This window comes from Peromyscus californicus, unplaced genomic scaffold, assembly GCF_007827085.1.
Source record: "Peromyscus californicus insignis strain IS unplaced genomic scaffold, ASM782708v3 Scaffold_23__1_contigs__length_62951481, whole genome shotgun sequence".
In the NCBI taxonomy this organism is placed as follows: domain Eukaryota; kingdom Metazoa; phylum Chordata; class Mammalia; order Rodentia; family Cricetidae; genus Peromyscus; species Peromyscus californicus.
The window spans coordinates 36727513-36747531 of record NW_026294534.1 but is presented as its reverse complement, the minus strand read 5'-3'; positions in this window follow the sequence as shown (position 1 = coordinate 36747531).

Genomic DNA, 20019 nt, shown 5'->3' with positions numbered 1-20019 from the left:
AGGAGAACATCCTACCCCCACTCTGGCCACATTAACGAAGGTCTTATAGGAGGCTAAGGGTCATGAGAAGCAGCAGCAGCAGATGTGACTAAGTTTCTGTTTTGCCTCTAGGTTCAGTGGCTGTTTGTTACCTTCTCTATTATGCAGTAACAATCCAATAGAACAGAGGAGAAGGGAGACATGAATGCACACTGAGGTCCCTTCTGGCCATAGCAAATGTGCTGATGAGTCTTGAATTCAGTGTGGGCTGGTGTTGAAGAATCTGTGGGCTCCAATGGAAGGTGCATATGTAAGCATGGAGGGCTAGGGTGGGGAGAGAGAGAGAGAGAGAGAGAGAGAGAGAGAGAGAGAGAGAGAGAGAGAGAGAGAGAACTTTAAGACTAAGACCAAGGGAAAAAACTTTCTAAAAATGCAAAAATGATAGAAAGAAAATTTTCTCCTTTTCAAATAGTTTATTTTTGTAGTAAAAACGGAAGCTGTTATTATAGTTTGTATCGTAAATGTCCCCTAAAGCCCACAAATGTGGTAAGTAGTCTTGATCCGTAGCAATGGAATCTTTAAGAGGTGGGACCTCCTGGGGTGGGACCTACAGTTATTCTGCAGAATGGACATAGCATCACATTGCTCTCTAAAGTCCTCTCTACCCACAAGCTAGTGCAGTTCCCAGACCCCATTATGGAGGTTTCTTTGTGCTGTGGACAGTGGTTACCACAGAAACTCACAACTGGTCAAAGTGCAGAGAATAACTGAGTGCTCAGTACATTGTCTAAACATGACAGGATCACTGGACTCATGAACTCACATCTGTGGTTGCCTATACCAGACCTGCGCAAGACCAAGGCAGTCAGTATTCTAGCATGCAGGTGGGACAGGCTCATGAATGCTGTGCGGTTTTATGTCACTATGGCACAGCTAGAGTCATCTGAGAGGAGGGAACCTCAGTTGAGAAAATGCCTCCATAAGACCCAGCTGTAGGCACTCCTGCAGGGCATTTTCTTTATCAGTGATTGACCTGGGAGGGCCCAACCCTTTCTTTATCAGTGATTGACATGGGAGGGCCCAACCCATTGTGGGTGGTAACAAGCTGGACTGGTGGTCCTGGGTTCTATGAGAAACCAGGCTGAGCAAGCCATGAGGTGAAAGTCAGCAAGCGGCACTCCTCCATGTCCTCTGCATCAGCTCCTGCTTCCAGGTTCCTGCCCAGTTTGAGTTCCTGCCTTGACTTCCCTCAGTGGACTGTGATTCAGGGTATGTAAGCCAAATAAACTCTATACTCCCCAAATCGCTCTCGGTCATAGTGTTTCATCACAGCAGTAAGAACTCCAACTCAGACAGAAATTGGTACCAGGATCATGAGGTATTGCTGTGACAGACCTCAGCATGTGTTTTGGGAAGGACTGTGCAAGGACTTTGGGACTTTGGGGTAGAGAAGCCTTTGAGTTTTTAAAGCTAGGTGAGCTGTTATGAGAACTTGGAAGATGAGAGGATGCTGCGGAGAACAGCAGACGTGATGGAGCACTGGCTTGTGAAGTTTCTGAGAAAAGCAAAGACGCTATGAGGGACATTTGCTATTTTGAATTAAGAATCTGTGGTTCTGGTCAGCGGGGCCTGGAGAATTCACTGTGGTTAACGAGAGACAGTACCACCAAAGTAAAACTGTTGCTTTCCTGGAGACAGTTGATGCTGGCTAGCTGGAGCTGAGAAATGAACGGTAATTAAGAGACCAGCATCATTGAGGTGAAGCCTTCTGGAAAGAAAGTGTTTCCTCGGGGCCAGCACCCAGAAGCTGTATTCCAGACATGGCCAAGGCTGCGCTCGTGCTGGTAGCTAAACTTGGCAGCGTGAGAGTCACCCAGGTGGTCCTGGTTTTGAAGGCATGAAGGGGTCAATGGAAAGCAGCTAAGGCTTATTACTGCGAGAAAAGGCTGGAGTCCCTGAAGAGAGCCCAGGAGAGGCCATTGGTGAAGGTTGCAACCTAGTTGCAGTACAAGACCCCAACATTTTGGAGATGCCAGTACCATGAGAGGACCACCAAGAACTGCAGTAGTAGCGGAGTGGAAACAGCCGGAGCCTAGAAGACAGTCAGTGTGTGTTGCTGAGGGCGGAGCTGGAAAGTGACCCAGGCTGTTGGAGCCCGTAGATCGTAAGTGAATCTCAGACATTAGACACTGGATTATTTACACTGTTGGAATTTGGGTTTACTTTGATTTGATTGTGGCTGTGCCCTGGTTCGTTCCTCTTGAAATAAAATATTTCACTGATTTTGATTTTATAGGAGCCCAGAGTTGAGACACTTTGAACTTTTAAGTGTTCGGATTTTTAAAGACTGTTAGGAATATTTCGTATTGTGATCTTGATATTGATATGTGATCTTGGTGATGAGCAAGAAAGGAAAGGTTATGGCTTAGCAGTGGTGTGTTTGCATTTCAAGTTGACAAGGGATAAATTGTACTGGTTCGTTTAATGTCAACTTGACACAAGCTATAATCATCTGAGAGGAGGGAACTTAACTGTGAAAATGCTTCCATAAGATCCAGCTGTGGGCAAGCAAGCCTGTAGGACATTGTCTTAATCAGTGATGTGTTGGGGAGCATCCATTATGGGTGGTATGACCTTTGGCTGATGGTCCTGGGTTCTATAAGAAACCAGGTGGAGCAAGTCATGAGGAGCAAACCAGTAAGCATCATTCCTCCAAGTTCTCTGCATCAGCTCCTGCCTCCAGGTTCCTGCCCAGTTTGAGTTCCTGCCTTGACTTCCTTTAATAGACTGTGATTCAGCATATGTAATCCAAATAAATGCTACACTCCCCAAGTTGCTGTTGGTCATAGTGTTTCATCAGAGCAATAAGACAAATCCTCATCCACTGATGAGGATCTATAGAATTGCTAGCTTCTGGAAGAGAAAGAATTGTTTTCCTTTTAAGGCGGAGCTTCTGTTGGGCTGACCATGGTGCAGTGGATGGCCTCACACTCAGGACTATATGGGCAGCACACATTAGACTCCATGGGTTGTTAAAAAAGGTATAGAAATTAGGGAGTTGGTGCGGAGGTGAGGGGGATCTGGGAGGAGTAGGGGGGTGGATATAATCAAAATATGTTGTATGAAATTCTCAAAATTAATACAAAATGTTACATTAAAAAAGAAGTTGGGCCTAGGAGGAAATATACTGGTCATCAGGAGTATCCTCTTTGAGGAACTAGAGGCCTTCAGCTCTTCATCCTCTCTCTCTCTCTCTCTCTCTCTCTCTCTCTCTCTCTCTCTCTCTCTCTCTCTCTCATCTTGGCCATACAGTGAAGTAACAGCTTTTATTCTACCCCATACTTCTGTTGTGTTATGCTGCCTTGTCACGGGCCCAAAAGAAATGGAACCAAGTTATCTTGGGCTAGAATTCATGACACCACAAGCCCAAACAACCCTTTTATTTTTCTAAGTTGACTAGCTAATTCCTCTACATGCTATTGCAGTAGCGTTTTGCAGGTGAGTCCCAGCACTGTCCAAGGACCCTATGGTACCTGGGGTGTTGGTGGTGTCTGTGCATTCTGACCTCATGCTCAGCTCGTGTGGTTTGGGGGCTGGAGAGGAGGAGGTTAGTTGAAGGAAGGGCAGAAACCCGGCTCTGCTGTTTCCTGACTTCAGTTTCTCTGGGGTTTGTTACTTCCTTGCAGGCAGTAACTTAACCGAAGGGCAACCATGGAGATCGTAGAGACGGGAGTTGGGACACTCCACAAGGAATCTTTCTGTTCACAATTCTTTCATATCTTTAAACATTCATGAGAGTTCAGAACTGAACATTTTTTATCATGCCTTCAAGGACATGATAAAAGTAGGGAAACAGGATGAAAAATCCTTCCCGATCTCCTCACTCGCTGATTTTTGGCAGCCTCTGTTTGCAGACAGGCACCTTGAAGGAGAAAGAGGATGACCCATAAAAGGTTAACTATTTCCACCCAGTCGTGAAAGTTTAGCATATCACAGCTCTCCGTGTTAGCTTCCATCCGATCTAGTCTCCCAGAATCACACCAAACTTTCCTTCTGGAAGATTCCCCACGTTGGTCTCCAGCAAACCCTGTAAGAAGTTCTGTTACCAAGATCCTCGGGGTTTCCATGCCTACCCGTCCTGTTTTCCCAACTAGCTCATTCTCAGGCTGGCAAGAGGGAGCTGACTTAAGTGCAGAAACATTTCCACTTCCAAAAAGATTAACTGGCCGTGAGCACTCCCACGGATCCTCTGTGGCGCTCTCGGTTAAGGTCAGGTCCGTGCGCTCTTTATAAATGCGATGATTTCCCTACAGTTCTCCACCTCCACCAAACCTCGCCTGCAGCTGTGTCTTCTCAGCTCTTCCTTCTGCCCACCTGTGTGCATGTGCTCGGGGCTCCAGCTGCTCTTTGGGTGAGTGCGATTTCTGCTCCTCAGAGCTTTACCTGCTGCTATGAACAAAGGAGCTTCGAGCTCTCTGGACGATGATGCCTCCCATGGTGTTTGACGCTCAAGACTAAAAATAGCAAGACGAAGCCTGGCGTGTTCTCCAAGGAGATAAAGCCGAACAACATAACTGGATTATTCTTGGTTATCTTGCAGATATCCGCGTGACCAGACGTCTGCAAATGGTGGTGAGGTCACTTCTAGCCTCTTCTTAATCTGTTCGCACATGGCCTCTGAAAACATTTCAAGAGGGTCTTATTTACTTTTTTCTTTTTTTTAACCCCTTAAGACAAAGGCAGCCAACAGCTTGCACATTGGATCATCATTTGTCATTTTGATTTTCCCAAGTAACTTCCGGCTGCTTTTTTCTCCTCTTTCATTTCCCTCCCCATCTCAGGCTTTTCTCTTGGGGGGAAGGGAAGCTGTACTCTTTCAAAAGTGGTTGCTAAGAAAGGCTCTTCTCTGTTTATCGGCTCCTAACAGATCCTGGCGGCTGACTGACAAATATGGTCCTGTGCTGGCAGGGAGGGGTGGAAGGGAGCCAACAATTAGCAGCCCCGAGCACAAAGGCCCACAATGAGGCCTTTGAGAGTGTTGGCCGGCATCGTGGATCCAGAGATTGAGAGAATTCAAAAAGGTGCTTGCCTCATGCCCTCAGTGACAAATTTATTTCCACAAATCACCCATGCTTGAATAACTTGACTGGACTATAAAGGAGCACAGTGGGTTTTTTTTTTCTTTGCATCTCAAGGAAACTTAGGTTGCACAGGAGCCAAAACTCAATGTTGATTTGTATTCAGTTTCAAACAAGGGTCTCTTGATCTTTGGGGCAGAGGTTGCAATGTCACAGTCCCGTGCAGGCAACCCACGGGTAGGTATAGCCTGTTCACCATTCTTGTCTTTTTGCTTAGGGGACTTACTCCATTTTTTCCTTTTTGAGACAGGGTCTCACTTATGTAACCTTGGCTGTCCTAGAACTCACTATGCAGACCAGGCTGGCCTTGAACTCATCAAGGTCTGCCTCAGCCTCTGAAGGGCTGGGATTAAAGGCTGGTGCTACCATGCCCGGGTTATTCCACTTCGTTGTTTGCCCTAGAACAGGTGGTTGCGGTGGTATTGCAAAGAGAAGGATGGTGCCTCTCTGTTTAGGGCCACTGTATGAGTGGATGGTGTGGATTGACTGTGTTTCCGAGACTGCACATTTGACCTCAGTCCCTACTGAAGTGTTTGTTGCAAGTGTTGGAGTGGGACTTCAAAGAAGTGATTAGGTCATGGGGGATTTGCCCTTGTGAATGGATTAATGCAGTCACCTTAATGCCATTACCGTGGGAGTACGTAAGTTATGCCAGGAACAGGCTCCAATAAAAGGACAATTTTACATCTCTCTCTCCCTCCTTCTAACTCCCTTTTCTTTTTTCCTCTCTCACCTTCCACCAAGAAATGATGCAGAGTGAATGACCTCACCAGATATAGCCCTTGATCTTGGCTTCCCAGTCTCTAGAACCATAGACAATAAACCTCTGTTCTTTATAAATCCACTCTTACCTTTAGTATTTTGTTATAGCTTCACAAAATGGACTAGGACAGTGAGCATTCGGGCTTTTCATTTCACAATTACTGGGTAAACGATTGAGAGAGGAGCAAGGGCCCTGTCATGGTGCTTATTGAGAATGAGGTCCAATGGGAACAGGATGAGTGTCTAGTCTTCAGATGGGGAGAGCAGTACAAACTTGGAATTGCCTAGGGATGGCTGAGGTGGGTGAGGAACAGGGGCTATCAACTGGATGCCAGACATTCTGTTCAGATGAATGTCAACTCATTCAGGACTTATGTAGTCCTAACATGTAGGTCCTGTTAGTATCTTGAATTCCAACAAAATAAAGGCCAACAGGGTAAACACTGTTCTAGATCCAGACATTTTGATTCAGAACCGTTGCTCACAAGTGGTGCTCTCAGTTGCTTCTATGAGTATACAACCAGTATCCAAAACCAGACAATTTCTCTGCTGTTTTGTTTGGTTGTGAGGCAGGCTCTTGCTGTGTAGTCCAGGATGGCCCTGAAGTCAAAATCTTTTTGCATCTGCTGTCGTGTGTGTGTGTGTGTGTGTGTGTGTGTGTGTGTGTGTGTGTGTGTGTGTGTGTGTTATCTGTGGTGCATGCTCATGTGTATGTGGAGATCAGAGCAGGGTGTTTTGTGTCTTTATTGCTATCTGCCTCCTTGCCTTGAGACAGAATCACTCATTGAACCGGAAACTTGTCCCTTAGCTCTTGGGATCTCCTGCCTTCGCCTTGAATGCCTGTGTCTTCTGAGTCCTGGGGATACAGACATGCACCACCACACCTGGCCCCCTTGTTCTTCACTTTTACCAGCAGGACTTCCATCTCCAGAGAGACTCCCTGCCCTGTAAAGACATTTTCATGGACTCAGTAGAAGAGACTGCTTTGATCATCTCTCCTCCTACAAACCTTAATAAATGTTTTGTGTGTAGAACCCTTGAATAACTTGGAAGGAGGCACATGGAACTGTGATGGAAGAGAGCATGAAAAATGTTAGTGATTAAAAACCCTTAATTATATTTGTGTGTGGCCAGAGGACAAGGTACAGAAGTTGGTTTTGTCCTCCTGCAGAGGTCCTGGAGAGTGGATTCAGGTCATCAATTTTGGTGGCAAGCCTCTCTACCCACTGTGCTAGCTTGTCAGCCCAATAACTTTTTTTTCAGAACAGCCTACAACACAGAAATCTGAGCCTCCCACTTTAGAACTGTGCCACATCACATTTCCCCAAGCAAACTGGAGCTACATGGGTTGGTTATTTATTCTGGGTGTGGAAGTATGTTGGACATGATATATAAGTAAATGGTGGCCATCAGGACCAACCCGTCGTGCATAAGTTCCTACAGGACAGATTTGACAGACCCGTAATAGAAGCTGAAGAAGCAGCAGGGCAGTTGTTGTTGCCTTCAAGGTGAAACCCACAGCATGGTTGACAAGGCTTTGACTTGCCTTTCTATCTGCTGACAGTTGAGTTCACGTGTTTCTTTGTAATTGATTCTTTTTCCCTTAAAAGCTCCTACTATACATTTCTTTTTTTTTCCAGCTTGCCCCACATACTGTGCATAAAGCAGCTGGGAGAGAATAATTCTGGGAGTAATGTAAATATTCACACACAAGGAACTAAAACTGAGGCTGACTACAGACTTAGTTTTCATTTTATATACTTTTTCCATCTGATTATTTTATAAAATATGCACATTATTATTTTAAAATAGCAAACTTTTAATTATATAAAAATACTTAGAGGGTCATTAATGGCTCAGTAGGTGAAGGACTTTGCAGGCAAGCCATACAGCCTGAGTTTGAGCCCTAAGGCTCACGTAAAAGTGAAAGTAGAGAAAGACTTCCCCAATTTGTCCTCTGGCTTCCACACACATGCTGTGCAGAGAGATCATGATATGGCAAGGCCTGGACTTGACTAGAGTAGAGAGCCACAACCTTAGTGATCGAGGTAGTTAGTGTAGGGCTCAGACATGAGACACCATCATTGGCCAAGATCAGTCAGGATCAGTTGTACCTCAGGGGCACCGATCCAGAGACCGGAGTTGTCAACCCATCCCACTGCAGAGGCTAGAAGAGATGCCATCTCACCCTTGTATCATCACACCACCATCTTGGTGTCCCTTGTGCCTAGATGAACTTGAGAAGGACGAAGTGAGTACACGTCAGTGAACTTTAAGCTTAGTGCGTGTTTACCAGAACCAAGTCGTCTGTAGACTGGAAAAATCCGAGGAAATAGTGGTTGCTAAACGTGAGCTCCACTTATGCTGCTGCCGTGCTGAATGGGCGTTCAGAGGGGGAGTTCAGTGGGTTGCCACACAGTTATGTTTACATTTGTCTAAGCATCTAGAGCAGGAAGTCCACGGAGACAAAGTAGATTAATGTTTATCAGGGGCTGTATGGAACGGAAGTGGGAGCGGCTGCTAATGGGTTTGGAAATTTCTTTTGGGGGTGATAAAAGTGTTTTAGAATTAGATAACGGCAGTGATTGCACAGATGTGTGGGCCTGGATACTTTAAAGTGATCTGGCCTGTGACTTGTATCTCTGTAGAAACACGATAATTAGATTGGTTAAAGGAAACAGGGAAGCCAAGATTTCCTCTGCATATCTGAAAAGCGAGATGAATGAAGTCCACTATGTCTGACGGTTGCTAATCAAGCCATGATTTTTTCCAACTAGCCCAGAGTTGTAGCATGTCAGATAAAAGTCCATGATTCCATTTACATTATTTCTACTCAAACAACAAGCCAATATCCGAGTTCAACTCAGCTACTACATATGTAGAAAACAAATTCTTACGCTGAAATGAAAGTGTGCAGGTTGTGGATGGCAGTGTGAGATCTTGTGTGTAAATGCAGATACACTTCTGATATTCTATCAGAATGCTTCTTAAAAACATACCCATTGTGTCTTAGGGTTTCTATTGTTGTGAAGAGACATCATGACCATGGCAACTCTTATAAAGAAAACATTTAATTGGGGTGGCTTGCTCACAGTTTCAGAGATTCAGTCCATTATCATCATGGCGGGGAGCATGGTGGCATTCAGGCAGGTGTGGTGCTGGAGCTGAGTCCTACATCTTGCTGGCAACAGGAAATTGACTGTCACACTGGGCGGCATCCTGAGCATAGGAAGCCTCAAAGCCTTTTCCCACAGTGACAAACTTTCTCCAACAAGGCCATACCCACTCCAACAAAGCCACACCTCCTAATAGTGCCACTCCCTATGAGATTATGGGGGCCAATTACATTCAGACTACCATACATTGTATTTCTTAATACCATTGAATATACTGAATCATTACAAATTTTAAAATTACATTTTTTCCCATCTAGGTCTTTGTAATTTTAAAGATCTATTTATTTTTATTTGATGTATATGAGTGTTTTCCCTGCTTATATGTATGTGCAGTGTCCATGGAGGCCAGAGATGGCCAGGGTTCTGGAATTGGAGTTACAGACAGTTGTGAGCTGTCATGTGGATGCTGGGAATTGAACCCGGGTCCTCTGGACGAGCAGCCAATGCTCTTTAACTACTGAATCATGTCTCCAGTCCCAGATCCTTATACTCTCGGAAGAGAAAACTTACGTGTGGGAATGAATGGCTGTCATTTTGTATTAAAAGCCAGATGGAATATGTTTCTTTTCCATTATTCCTGCATTCGGCCTACCATAAGCCTCACAATCACCATTTACTTCCAGCCCTGGAGCCAACCAGTGGCCAAGCCTTGCTCAGCTCACCTTGCTGACATCTCTCACAGTGGGTCCCCTAACAGCTGTGGCGATTTCGTCTACCATCTCCTGCATCTGCACCCTTAGGGTTCTTGGTTCCCTGCTGGGCCATCTTGCTCCTTCCATGCTCTAGAGACGCCATGCTAAAGCAATCTTCTGACCCTCACCCTGTTGAACTCTGGGTTAATCATGGCTTGCTTCTTTATGCACCCAAGATTGTTATTTGAAAAAAAAAACCCATCATTTCCAAAATATCCCCCTTTAATTCTATTCTGCTTTTGTAAGCCTTGAAGTTTATGGTTATTAAATGTCTTTTGTAAAGACTATTTTTTTTCTTTTAAGCTTTTTGATCCCTCACTGATCAGAATCCTGTTGGCTGCCTGAGATTCTTTCTCAAACAAGTTGGTGCAAAATGAAATCTGGACGCTGGTGTTTTTGTTATTTATCTTACTCTCCTAAAAGTTTTGTGTCAATGCCCGGGAGCCTGCTTGGCTCAGGATGGCCCTCTCTGAAGCACTCAAGTATGTAGAGAGACACACAGTTTACAAGTAAAGATACACAAGATGCTTCCATTCACATCTTGAGTTTTCTCTTTATTTTGTACTGGCTTTTCTTGACCCACTTTGCGAGCTTTCAGAGCCCTTTGGCTTTTGGTTCAAAGCAGCATTCTCCATCTTCTGCTCTCTCCCGTTTTTGCTAGATACGTGTTTTGGATGACTCTTCCATTGTTTTTTCTTAAATAACTTTTGAATGGACACAAGGTTCCATGTTTTTTAATGAGTCAAAAACTTGATTTTTCTATCATCATCGATCATCCTGTGAAACATAATTTTAATAGGAGGAAATTGCAAGGAAATATTTAAAATTAATTTGGACAATTTTAGGAAAGAATGATGTAAGGTATCACTTTGAGCAAGGATTCTTATATCTTTGTCAAATTAAGCACTGAGCACTTTTCAGAGAGTTTTTTTTTAACCCACCCTCCCCTCTGCCCCCAACACTACAAAATACCTGCATATCTGCCTGGTGGTTTGGAATAGCAGAAGTAGCAAAGAAGCCAGTTATCTTCTCTCCTGAGGAATAATAAAAGGGAGGGAGGGAGGGAGGGAGAGAGAGAGAGAGAGAGAGAGAGAGAGAGAGAGAGAGAGAGAGAGAGAGAGAGAGAGAGAGATATCTGTTCAAGGTGCTTAAGGTAGCAATCCAGACTTCTGTCATATCAAGAGAGCTGAGCCCTGGTGGCCAAGGGACTCTGGGGCTTAGTGTTCTATGCTGCCCCAAATCTTCACATGCTAGTGATGCAGAACTGAGAAGTACAAGGCTGACCACATGGCCAGGTGAGGTTACTGCACAGAAGTCCCAGGCCAGGACTGGAGGATCTGCAGATATGCAAGTCTGCAGACTGTAGGAGCTAGCATAAGGCTGCGTCAGCAGGAGGGGTAAGCAGACTACCAGCTACTCTCTCACATTTCGGCATTGAAGGCCAGGAAACGAGGGACACAGCCCTGGAGAGAGAGAAGATAGAGGACATCAGGACCAAAGGCCCAGGCCTCCCCACCACATGAGGATGCTAATTTGCCACACGCACGTTTGACTGAAACTATATTAGGAAGAAGTATAGGAGAGAAGTGTCCCTCCTAGGGAAGACTAGGCATTTGCATTTTGTTCAGTGATTCTTTCTTTCTTTCTTTCTTTCTTTCTTTCTTTCTTTCTTTCCTTCCTTCCTTCCTTCCTTCCTTCCTTCCTTCCTTCCTTCCTTCTTTCTTTCTTTCTTTCTTTCTTTCTTTCTTTCTTTCCTTCTTTCCTTCTTTCCTTCTTTTTTAAGCAAGGTAAATATCAGCATGTAATTACTAAAGAGAAACAGGAGCTTATATTGAAATTAGTTCAATGAATAAAAATTCTTACAGTATAATATCCTTTAATCAAAATATACAACTTAAGAAAAATGATAAACTCCAAAGGATTGATATTTACAACACGAGTATTTTCGAAGGAAGAATTTATAAGGTGAAAAAAGCTGAAAATAGGCACAAGGAAACAGTTTTTCTAAATTAATAAGAAATTTAATTTAGAATGAATAGTGAAATCTTTAAATTGCACTAAAATTTTGATTATATATATATTCATCATATGTATTTCTGTTATATATACATATTTGTTGTATATAACTTCTGAAAGCCAGAGTAATTAAGAAATTATGTATTTTAGGCTTTTAGGGCTTATATACAAAGATACTTTACTACAATTTTTTTATATTAAAGTGTGTCTTAATTATAAAAACTTAAAATTATAAACGTAATTTGATCACTGAGGATATAATCATAGTCTTATCACAAAACCCCTCATTTTAGTGAAATTTTGGTCTTTTTTTTTCCCAATGTGTATATATTCATTTACTCAGTTGTAACCTATGAAATTACTGGTATTTTACTGTTTTTGATTTGTGAAATTGCATATTTCATGGGTAATACAGTCTAGGAGAATGTATGTACACACAACACATACACACCTTCATGTTCTCTGTGCACATGCACATAGGTAAACCTGCATTCTTTCTTATAAAAACAGGACGTATTATTTGTAAATTTTGACTTAACAATGTATTGAGAATATCTTTACACATCATAACCTTCCTATGACTCCATTTTTAAATGTTAACATAGTATTCCACTGCCATTTTATTATAGAAATAATATCAAAATGTCTACTAAGAATCAGTTTATTTTTGGTAGTTAGGCTATAAAAATAAGTATGTAATAGCAGAAAAAACATAAAAACATAAAACTTATAATTGAAATGTGAAGATATAATCGCTACCTTTCAATAAATACATAGGCCAATAGATATATAATACTTTAAATTTTTTCTTATTAATTGGAAAATTTTTGTTCCTTGTATTTTATCCATTTCCATTCCTGTAAACATGGTATAAAGACACATTTTTTTCCTCTCTGCCAGTTTGCTAGGTGAAAAACTAATTTATTTCCCCTTTTGTTCCTGAGTCTGGATAATTATTCCAATACTTAGCAGTTTGTACTTCCTTAGTCTTCTTTTTTGTTTTTTAAAATTGTTTCTTTATGCATTTGTTGCTTCTACTGGATCAGTCCAGCCTATATAGGCATCTAAGATTGCAGTCTGGCCTCTGGTTCCCCCTCCCTTCCTCCCTCCCCTCCTCCCTCCCTTCCTCCCTTAATTTCTTTCTTTTGAGATAGGACTTACAGTGTAGCCCAAGCTTGCTTTGAGCTAACCATCCCCTGTCCCCACCTCACGGGTGTCGGGACTGTAGACGCGTGCCACCACATCCACTTCTGGCCACTAGTTCTGATGCAGGGGTTTCTGTCCTTGGAGTCAGCTGTTATATATGTCTCTTAATCTGCTAGTATTGGTTTTCCATGAAACATTTCTAAGAGTTTCATAGAGAGTTTAGAAGTGGAGAGATCGGATGATTTCGTTTTCTTCACTTCACGCGAGGATCTAGCATATGAATATGCTAACAACTGTCTCAATGTCACAGTTCACATGAGGGCAGGACACAGGGCTCCATAAGGGAGGTTATTGGTTTTCATCACCCCTCAGCCTTCCTCAGCCTCTTATGGAACAGCTCTCTGTGGGGCAACTAATCAAAATAGGATACTGGCTAATAGAACAATATTAAAATCGCCTTTTAATATTTCCTCTACGTTTGAATTCTGTTTTAACGCTCCTTCTTTCTTAAGAACTGATTGGTTTACTGTAAAAAAAAAAAATGCAGTATTTTTTCTCCCTACAATATCTTGTTTAAAAATTTCTCTTTGGCTTGCGGCATCTTGAAGGCCATATTCTAATCCCCCTTTTCAATCTGCCAGCCTGATTAAGCTGGTCAGTGAGCCAAGAGGATCTAACAGCCAACGTGGTAACTTCAAAAGGAAAGATAGGGATCTAAGCCTTTCCGTGCCAACTGTGTGTGGCGTTGGTTGTGTGTTTTATCTCATCTACTCTCAGATGAACATTGTGTGATATTATCTTTATTTTACCCATTATACAAGCCAACTGACACTCTCACCAGTTAAAAAGAAAGTGAGGCCAGGTTTGAAAATTTTTCTTTTCACAGGGTTCAGAGGAGTTATATTGATAAAGTTAGAAATTCATAGTCTTTCTCTTTTAAAAATTCTTTGAATTTAAAATAGAATTGTGTAAATGATGAATTCTGGGACAATCTTCAAATTATACATCATTGTGAGTACTTACACAGCCATGAAAAAAGAGGCTTTGACATGTTTGTATTTGAAGCTTGTATGATGATTCCCTTGTTGCTGTTTTAAGATGTGTCCCGAGGGGAAAAACTGTGGTTCCTGAAGTCAGAAGATTATCCATGATTCCATTTAGAAAATAGGCCATCTCATCTATGTATCATCTGTGTCGGGAAGTATGTGTGGTTGTCAATACAGCTGTCTAGCAATATATCTTTGACAGTGAAGGAAATACCATACTCATGAATGCATGAGCAGATGTCTGTTAAGCTTTCTGCCATATCAGCTGACAGCTGACCAAAGGCTTAAAATGTGTGTGTGTGTGTGTGTGTGTGTGTGTGTGTGTGTGTGTGTGTGTGTGTGTGTGTTGGGTGGCCAGAAGTTCTGGATAGCACTGACTGAGAATTCTTAAACATTGTGAGACTTAGCCGTTAGTAAGCAGAAAAAAGGAAAGCTTGGTAGAAAGAGAGAAAAAATATTTTAAGAACCTAATTACAAATTTGACCAAATGGTACCAGTGTGTTCCTAAAGAATAGGGCAAAGATGACCTTGCCAGTTCCCACTCATTTTAAAGGATTAGGAGAAAATGCCAAGAATTCTAGGGGAAATTTATGCTATCAGCAACTCTGATAAATTTCTAACAGATAAGTTTGTATAGGAGCAGTTAGTGGAGAGCTTTATTGTTAAAAAAAAAAAAAAGTAAGAAATTCTCATGTCCCCAGCGTGACCTGTAAGGACACGGCACATTCTGAATAGATTGGCATTTATGTGTACTTCCTTTCATTTTGAATTACACATGCTTTATTGATGCTGAGTCATCAGGATGAGAATTATCTTTGTAATTATGGAAAAAGGTTATGTTTTATTGTGCCTACACTTTTGAGACTCAGCACTTAGCTGAGATGCCAGTGGCATTCAGCCAGGAATTGTCAAGGCAGAGAGAGAGGCCTGAATGCCAAGTTTTAGTGGAATTTTGGTCTTAGTGATCCATTCTTTGTATGAAAGTTCATCTGTTAAAAAAAGAAAGCAATGGTGTTGTTTCAAATCTAGACTAAGGTGTTTGGATGGTGATGGTAAAACCAGGTGCTGTCCATTAATGGTGTTTCATAGACACCCCCAAACAAACCCTGAATATTTATCCCCGTCTAATCCGGAGACCAATTTCCCCTTATATGATTAAAGAATAGCCAGCCAACAATAGTATATTTATATACAACACATATAAATATAAAATTCTTTGCTATTTTCTCCAACTGGTCAATGTTTCTAGGAAGAGCGTCTATCTAACTTCTTCATAGTTCCTCATGACCTTATCTATGTTCTCACATTGGTAAGGAATACCAACATTTTACAATTATCCAATGGAATACTTGTGTACAATATTTGCAATTACTTGTGATGTTTTATGTCACTTTAGTGTTTCATGTGTAACAGGCACAGTATGAGTGCTCAAAGTCACACTCACGAATGGGATCATTCCTTGATGATCCAATGTTTCAGTGCCGTCCTCGGTTCCTTGCAGAATGGAAATTGTGAGTGCTGATAATCCCCTCCCGAGGCCTTTCTGAATGTTCAACTGAGTTCATTTTGTAAGTGAATGATCGAGAACACAAGCTGAAACCAAGGAGATCAAATAGTCTGGTCTCATGGGACTAGGGGCTGACTAGAGAACCTGAAACAATCTGCAGTATTAAGACCTCAAGGTACCCATTTCCTGCTGCTGCTTTGCCTCTTCCGCACACAACCCTTTAATTAGTGTGTGTGTATATGCACACATGTGTGCATGTACTCGTGAGTTCTCTTGGTTTAGATACTCCGGTGTCGTCTTCCTCGGTCATTCTTTAGTTTTCTTTACTCTTTACTTCATATTTTTCCTCCCTCCCTCCCTCCTTCCCTTCCTCTCCCCTTCTTTCTTTCTTGAGAATCTCTCACTGAACCTGGAGTCTAGAGCTCACCAATTGGCTAGGTTGCATGAGTTCCAGGGAACCTGCCTCCCCACCTTGCTGCCTCACGGATGCTAGAGATCTGAACTCAGGTCTTCTTCTTTGGGCCCACAATCCGTTTGCCCACTGAGTCGTCTCCATAACCCTTGGTATGCTCAGTATGTCTTTTCTTAGTTATGCAGTTGTGACTTAGAAATAGGTGTGGTTCTCACTGAGGGCATTGCCATGGAAGACACGTGCGTGAAATGAAGCTTGGTGCAGTAGATGGAATGCCCATCCATCAGATTCAAGCGTTAAACCCCACTATGATGTTATATGGGAACGGGGACTTTTGGACTTGGGTGGATAACAGGAATGGAGGTATTAGGAACGACATTGGTACCTAATAAAAGGGAAACAGGGAGCTTCTTTCTTCTTCCAAGAGAGGACACAGAACGGAAATGGCCATCTATGAGGGAGGGTGCCCTCTCACGCATCAAATCTGCTGGCGCTTTGACTTTGGACTTGGCTCTCCTCTAAGACACTTTGCAGAGATGAATGTTTGCCTGCAGACATCATTTGGTTCCCATTTCGACATGTCTCCTCACTTACCTTCTCTTTCCTGACTGTATTTCAGCCTCACCTCCAGAATACGGGAAGATGGCTGTTTTCTGCCAGAGGACCTGGGTCTGTCAGTCATTGGGCAGAAGATAGTAACCATTATGGTTACAGCTATTCACTTGCTAATTCAGGATTAAAATAACCTTGCCAAGTATGATTTATAATACAAATCTCCCTTAAACATTGGAGTTACTCTAGGGCAGAATTTCTGATCCTCAACAGTGGAGATAGTTAGCTGGATGATGATTATTGTAGAAGCCTTTCTGTGCATTGTGGGATATTGTCAGCATCCTCGGCCTTGTGGAAAGTTATCAGCAGCCTCGGTCTCTACACACACACACACACACACACACACGAGATGACAAGAGCATTCTCATTTTGGTCATCACAGATGTCTCCCTACCTTGCCAAATGTCCCAATGGAGGGACAAAATCTTCCAAGTGAGATGAGCCACGGGAACACATCACAGCATTTTACCTCTGACTTTTCTATGGTATGTTATTTTTTTTTCCCCAAAGTAAGTTGTTATCTGTTCTGGCAGTGTTGATTCAGAACGTGGGCCCTTTGTTCCTTCCAGGATGGATTGGCTGTTCCACCCAACTACTCTGCAGTTTCCACATTTATCAACTTAATATCTTCCTTTAACCACCACTGAGCTGGAAAGAGACCTACTGTGTATAAGTGGATGACAAGTAGTATATTCTTTTCCCTCATCTTTCCTTCCCTTCCTTGATAAAGTCTTTAGATTCCATTGTGTTTTATATCTAGTTATAACTGAGCAATTCTTGGCCTTGGGAATTTGAGTGGATTGCAGTTTCATGAGTCCTGGGGATCAAAACTGACTTTTCCTTCTTTTCTTTAAAGGCTTTGTTAATGTCCAGTTCACTTAACCAATTGACTCTGGAGTCCTACTCAAGGATAGGAGTAGAATATAAAAGAGTGTATTTAGTGTGATCCCAGCCTGTCTGCACATACATGTAAGCACACTAGATGTCCATGCTCACACACACACACACACACACACACACACACACACACACACTGGAGAGATATGTTTCAAAGCATAACACTCACTCGAGTGGAATTTATAATGTTTCCTTCTTTTGCACATTTCTGTTTTTTGTACAATAGATGTCTAATGATTGTTAAACTTAAAAAATTAAAAATGCTTTAAGGAGTCATTCTCAAGCTCTCCGCAATATAATGCAAGACTTGGCACCTGTCTACGGGTGTTAATAGTAACAAGAGTTTGACTGAAATGGCATTTATTTTTAGAAGACACAAGGATGACTGAGTCACCCATCATATTTTAGGGGGAAGGATGAAACAAGAAACCCCAAAGGAACAGGTGAAGATTTGCTAGGCTGATTTCTGTCTTGTGCTCCAAGTTTTATGGGTCAAGATATATGTATGTGTATGAGCTCAGATGGAACTTTCCTGAGCTCCCGCGGGGCTGAATTTAGCAGTGAGCTAAGGCTCTGAGCCCCAGAGAGAGTCACCCAGCAGTCACTAGCAGAATGGCTAGTGTATCCTGGGACTGTGTATATTTAAAAGCTGTCCAGTGAGTACTCTGTGTTCCTAGAGCATGTTGGGCTTGCTGGTCTCCAAGTGGCTTGAATACAAAACACTTCCCTGAAACACCATTGGCTGCTAAGCAGGCTCACAGGCTGTGGCCTCCAGCGCCTCAGTGAACCAGAACTCACAGACACAGATACTGTGTACTCTTAGAAACCCGAGTGAGCTTCCCTCAGGGAGATACTTCAGTGCTGCATTGGGCTCATATTCTTTCTCGCCACATGTACATCATAAAATGCTATAGCAGAGTGTCTGTGACTGGTGAAGGGGGAAGAGTGGGTGAATGACGATAGTTAATTCTGACCGCATAGTTTGATCAATGATGTGCTTGTCACCAAGTTTGAGTGATACAGAAGGCAGCATGCAGGCTTGGGAGAGAGATACATCAGGCCCTGAATCCGACTTCTACCACATGCACCCACACGTCACACATAACGAGAAGCCACCCAGCCTCCTGCAGCTCTCTTCCTCATCTGTGGAGAGGGTACCACACAGACTTCCTCCTAGTTTCACTGCAAGGATAAAGACATAGAACACGGGTAAGAAAGGCTTGGTGTGTGGCAGCCACTGAACGTTCTTCTCTCTCTGGTCACTTTCCAGACGTGTGGCTGACAAGTCGCATCCATCACAAATTTTCACAAGCTAATTCCTGTAAAGGGACAGGGAGTAAGTGTTTCAGTAGTGGGACGAGAGGAAACACTGAGATACCACGCACGGATTTACATTTCAAAGGGGAAACACATTTCTGCCAGTTTTCATTGATGAAAGTACACGAATCTGAGCATAAAGATGATGTACAATATTCTTCTGATATAACATAAAATGGAAATAAAGGAATTGGCAGGGAATAACATCTCATTTAATTAAGGTTCAAAGTTAGGGATCCTATCATCAAATTGATGGCCCCTGTTCTCTGTACAAAGCAGTCTTAGCTGGTAAGATATCCAATACCAGACAGCAGACTGAATTTGTTCTATAAGCAAATAATGAATTTGTTCCATAAACAAATCCCTACTGTGGGACATTTTATTTCTAAGGCCAATCTCTACTTGTGCTCTGACCCTATTAGTGAGGAGTAAATGATTTGAAAACATAATTGATAAGCAATTCTGTGGTGATATATTATGTACCCTAATAAACTTGCCTGAGGATCAGAGAAGAACAGCAGCCACTGTTCTTACCTCTATGAAATCTTCAGCCTAAGAGAGTGAGTTCCTGTTTCCTCATGCCTTATATACCTTTTTCTGCCCTGCCATATTACTTCCTGGGATTAAAGGCCTGTGTGCTTCCCAAGCAAAGGAATGAGATCTCAAGTGCTGGGATTAAAGGTGTGTGCCACCACTGCCTGACCTCTATGTCTAATCTAGTGGCTGGCTCTGTCCTCTGATCCTCAGGCAAGTTTACTAGGGTACACAATATCTCACCACACAATTCTTAAAGAGTTGCCATCTGGAGAGGAGACAGAAATAATTCTTTAAATGAATGGACTCTGAGATGTTGTCAGAGTACTTAATCTTTTGTAACTAGATGATTCTCCAAAGAATATCCTCTTTTATGGCCGATCTGGAAAAGAGTGGGGAGACATTATCAGGCCACACAAACTGACCACCTACAAAGAGATAATCAAGCAATAAATAGATAGGAAAGCAGAGGGCCACTTAAACAGATTCTCCCGGCTTTTGATCAAGTAAGAAAAAGACCAGCCTGTCTCCAGTGACGATGCAGCTAAATCAGGGCTTACCATTTGGTACGTAAATATCAGCATCCCTTCCTGCTAGCCTCCCAGTGACCAGGATGGACAGATTCAGGTGTATAGACTGAAGTGACTGACCAGCGCTGAGGTGAAAACCAGACTGCAAAATCCTGTGAGAAGTGTTCTTCCCACAAGGCGGCACATCTCAGTGGAGAGCTAGAGATCGTGAGGAAATACCCAGTGGAATAGAGGAGACCCGAGTGGCTGTTGAAG